Below are 4,972 nucleotides of genomic sequence, written 5' to 3' on the forward strand. Positions count from 1 at the left end.
TGCTTTTCCAAATATTGACCAATGTGGTGCAAAACTTAGTTAATACCTTAATTCAAATATGAACAGTAATCATTCATTGCTGTATTCATGCACACATTACCTATTACTCACATTTGGAAGACAGATTTTAATAACGTAATTTTTTTTTTTTAGGCGAGGCAACCCTTAGTAACCTCACGGATTGCAAGGAACTTGTCAGCTTACAATTCCTTATTTTTTATGCCTACAGCACCTGGTCTTCCTAGCTGGTCTCCCATCCAAGTACTAACCAGGCCAAACCCTGCTTAGCTTCCGAGATCAGATGGGATCGGGCACGTTCAGGGCGGCGTGGCCGTAGACTAAAATAGTGTAATTATTAGTAAAAAAAAACAAAAAACAAAAACAAAAAAAACCCTCTCTCATGAGAATTAGCAGACAGGGAATGTTAGAATTAGGCAGCAAAATAACCACTCCAAAACTTTAAGCAATATTAACAGAAATTGCTTTTATTAAACCGATCACCTCGTTACGTGCGGGGACCAAAGGAATGACAAAGATAGTTCATAAAAGATTCCTGTGAATTAGAAGCGAATTGGTACTGAGAGTCACCCCGAGCTGCAGTGACGGCTGAAGGCCGAGGCGCCTCCCGGAAACCACCAGAAGGCAAACTCCACGCAGGCGGGAGCCGTGCGGTCTCGTTCCGGACGACACCCTTAACGTTCAGAGACAGTCTCGGTAAGGGCGCTGATTAATAAAATATGTCTTGATCAAAAGAGTAGGTGAATGAATTTTAGAATTCTACAGGCAAGATTTTGTTTCATTTAGTGTCCTGTAAGCCGTGGATCCAACCAGTATTTGGTTGGTTTCGTAAGTGGCACAACCCAGACCAGTCAGAAATCATGCATCGCACTAAATCGGCCGTAGAGAGGTCGACACAGGGCGTCGCGCATGCTTTAGTCCCTGCCTCCCTCCCCCGGCCCGACGTTTGGGCGGGCAGAGGGGCACGCGGCACAGACCCCTCCCATGCTCCCCAGTTCTCCCTATTCCTCATGCGGGAGAGAAAAGCGTTTAAATATGGGGAAGCAGTCACATTTAAACCGTTTGCTGTTTATAAAAGTAAGGATCGGGGATTCTTACCATTGTCATAATAGCAGACTTCTGGGATTATAACTCTGAAAAGGTCCAGTCTATGGAGACCACGAGGAGTTACGGATACAAGTGTGATGAGCTGAAATGATCTTAGGAGGAGGAATCTCCTTGTGGAATTTATAAATCACAAAAGCGGTCTCCAGAGCAGAGCCACAAACTACGGAGTTTGATTAGATCTTGCGACCTGGCTGATGATAGTATGTATATCGCTAAATTACCCATTGGCTTAGACTGTAATTATACTATAATGACTGGCATTATATTATTCATCATGCAGAATTTAAGGATTACTTTATGGAATTCTCCTACGTATAAACGGGTCGATACAGGCATATCACACAACTAAGGACAAGCGACAATTGGCGCTTCTCTGATGAAAGAGCTGGGGCTCCCCTCCTGCACGGCAGCTGCCGTCCAGGGCGACCGCCCCAGGAGAAGCAGGCTGGAGAAGCCCCAGCGCCGCTTACGCCCTGGCCTCTGAGAAAAATCGTGTTTGAAAATTTGCTTTGATGTAGCCACAAAACATGATTCTAGCAATTCGCGTGGACGTGGAAAGCATTTTTTTGCCTAAAGCCTCATGGAAACGCGTCCTCGGCCGGACAGTTCTTCGTGCTGAGCTCTGTCGCGGCCTCTGGAAGACATGTCTGTCCTGTGCCAGCATTCCGCTCTGAGGCGTGCCTCGGCACACCTGCGAGCTCGCCTCGGCACACCTGCGAGCTCGCCTCGGCACACCTGCGAGCTCGCCTCGGCACACCTGCGAGCTCGCCTCGGCACTCCGCGGAGCGGTCGGAGATCCTCTCGTGCCTCTGGGTCTAAAGGAGAAATACAACTTGAAAACTGAAAGGAGGTAAATCTCGTCCATGTTAACGTGAATGTGCACATCATTTAAAAGTGAACGGATCTGCCACACGGTCACGCAATTGTAGTGTGGCAAGTGGCGCTTTGATGCTTTGCTTTATGATATTGTTTATTTTCCTATTTCCAAACCGAGCCTGGGCTGGCGGTGGGACAAACAACACACGGACCATCACTCTCTCTGGTCTCAGATCCATTTCTCGGCGGTCGTAGCCGAGCTAAGTCATAGTCCCACTCGAATCTTTGTGTCCTCATCTGCGAAGTGACCTTGAAGAGCTTCTCTAGGTCCAAGATGCCTCGACGAAGCAGGGAGATGGCGCGGCCATCTCGACTCCCGCTGTCGGGGCCGTGAAGACGGCGCAGATGCTGCTCATGAGTCACTCCCAGCCCCGTAGCCACAGCCTCCCAAACCGACCTTTTCGCTTATGTTCAGTGCTTCCACTAGCTTATTAAGCTGACTTTATTTGGAATTTGTTGACATTTACCATTTACAGAGTCAACAGATTTACACAGGAACCTGCCACACGTGGCCTTGATGACAGGACATTCATACTGTGCTGATTACAGCTCATCCGAAACTGAAAATACATGTCGCTGCGTACCACCCCAAAGCCGCATGCAAAATGATGATGCCCTCAGCTTTTTATTTTCAATAGGAAGGTTTTTACAAGAATCTCTCTATAATCAAGCCCCAAAATGTTCCGTGGGAAAACGACCCTCACAAATTGGTATCCCGAGGACACCTGCTAGAAGCTCGGTGGGGGACAGAGCCCGTGTGCCTGAGTGGGGAAAGCAAGGCAGACCCTGAATCCCTTGTCCTGAAAACAAAAGCATGTTGCAGCAGGATGTAAAACATCCGTGACGGAAAACCAGAGGCCATTGTTAAAAAAAAAAAAAAAAAAGAAGTTTTAAGGTAAAAAAACAAACAGCAAACGCAATGAGAAAAGGAGGCATCCTACGTAACTCTGAAAAATACAGCTGCGACACGCTCAGTGATTTCAGGACGGCGGTTCTGTGTGACAACGCTCTTGACGGGAATGAGCGAGCGAGCCGCGATCATGGACACTCTCCCCACTGGGCGTCGGACGCGGGGATGTTCTTCAGAGGTGAGCCCGAATCTGAGGCCGCACGCAGGAAGCCTCTGAACTCGACTGTCTCCATTTCACCGTGGAGAGGTCAGGTTAGGTTGGGAGCACAGAAGGGAGATAGACTTCCGTTGTCAGCAGGGTCCTGGGTACAATGAGATATAAAGCAACCTGGTAAAGGTCAAGCCTGCCATTCACGAAACGTCCGAAAGGGAAATTTTGATTTTTTTTTTTTTAAATAAAAGGTAATTTGATCCACCAGGGCTGAATGTTACATGAGAAGATGCCCCACTCTGCCCTGATATAAACACAATAGTGCTTCAGGGAACAATGACCAAGGAACCCCCTGGTCTGGGTGAACATATCGATTCCCTCTGAGTTAATAAACGTGCAACAATGAGGCCCGCTAATCAGGGGGCGCTGGCGGAAATGCCACCCCGTCCTCCTGAGAAACGTCGATGACCCGATTTTTACTTATGTGCGATTTCTTTATTCATGTTCACAGCCCCCAGCACGGCCTCAACAAAGGCACTTTTCACGATCTTTAGGGATTGCCAGTCGAGATTCTGGTCTGCTTGCAAACAAGAGAAAGGCTGTTGTTTACGAGGGCAGAAAGTAGAAGACACACAGATATGGAGGTCACGGTGGACTTATTAAAAAAAGAGGTTGCTGGACCAAATGCCAATTCTATCTTTAGAGCTGAATTTTCACCCAGCTCTTCCTGCTCTGCGCCTCCGAATGCTGCACTCAGCAGCCAGGCTGCCTTCTCCCCCCAAAACAACCAGCGACGACCCACCTCCAGCTCCGCGTAGGCCACCAGATGACCCGGCGCAGAAAATCGACACGTCCGTCACTTTTAGAACTGACGATCGGAGGAACTGCAGCTGTCACTCAGAACTGGGGACGAGAGACTGGGGTCTGGATTCCACCGGCTGGATGCCTGGCCTGGAGGGTGAACTGGGGGAGTCTGGCCGGAGCGCCCTCCCACGGCGGCGAGGCTGCGGGGCCTGGCCGTCTGCTGAGGCCGCGCCCGCATCTCAGTTTTTATGGCTGGCTTGCCTTAAAGGAGCTTCACGCACGTTGTAATTCAAAGAATGATTCCGACGGTTCTGCATGGAAACAGATAAACGTCCATTTCCTGCAAACTAAATCAGGATTGGACAGCAGCTCCGACTTCGCGTCACTATCTGCTGGTTTCTTCCGCACAGGTGGCCACGAGGTCCACTCCCGCCTCGCGCCCTCCGCGGTTTCCCGAAGGACAGGCCCATCCAGATCGAAAACAAGACCTACTGTATTTGGTTACGACACCGGCACGTCAAAGTGACCTGATTCTCTGAGATATGTAAATTTTCTTAAATAGCGTTATTCTTTTTTTTATGCTTTTTAATTGTTACCAAATTCCACATGACATCACATGGTTTATAAACATCAAGTGTCCTTACTGTGATCGCCGACAGGCTGCCTCCAGCCCCGGTCTTCGACGACCTGAAGATTTTCTTATTCTTATTATTTGTTTCCCAGAGTTTATCAATCTCAATCCGCAAATATTTTCATAAAGTTTTAATTTTCCCCCATATGGACCCTAACTCTTAAAAACATGTTAAGAGCTCAGACATTTTAGATCAGACATTGATTTCTTGTTTAATTCTTTTTCCTTCTGGCACATTTTTCAAGAGCCCTCATTTCCTTTGGTTCGAACCGGCGTGATGGGCGCTGTCTCTTTTGCGGAGGACCCAGCTAGATATTACACCCGGGGGGCGGGGGGGAGGGGCGGTTTTCTTCTGCGCGTAGAAAGTGGTTGCAGAGGCTCGAACCTCCACATGGAGATGGTCCAGCAGCAAACGAGGAAAGGAAACAGCAAAACCCACGAGCTTAGAGCGGGAATTCGGGCGTTTTTGTAAATT

General features: G+C 48.6%; 1 non-coding gene across 1 annotated transcript; it reads right to left on the bottom strand.

The window, feature by feature from the left end:
* Nucleotides 1-220: 220 nt before the first annotated feature.
* LOC111729750 lies at nt 221-339 on the bottom strand. Its single transcript, XR_002776369.1, has one exon. It is a non-coding gene; the product is annotated as a 5S ribosomal RNA (ribosomal RNA).
* Nucleotides 340-4,972: the final 4,633 nt, after the last annotated feature.

Source organism: Pteropus vampyrus, unplaced genomic scaffold (genome assembly GCF_000151845.1).
Source record: "Pteropus vampyrus isolate Shadow unplaced genomic scaffold, Pvam_2.0 Scaffold277, whole genome shotgun sequence".
NCBI classification, from domain to species: Eukaryota; Metazoa; Chordata; class Mammalia; order Chiroptera; family Pteropodidae; genus Pteropus; species Pteropus vampyrus.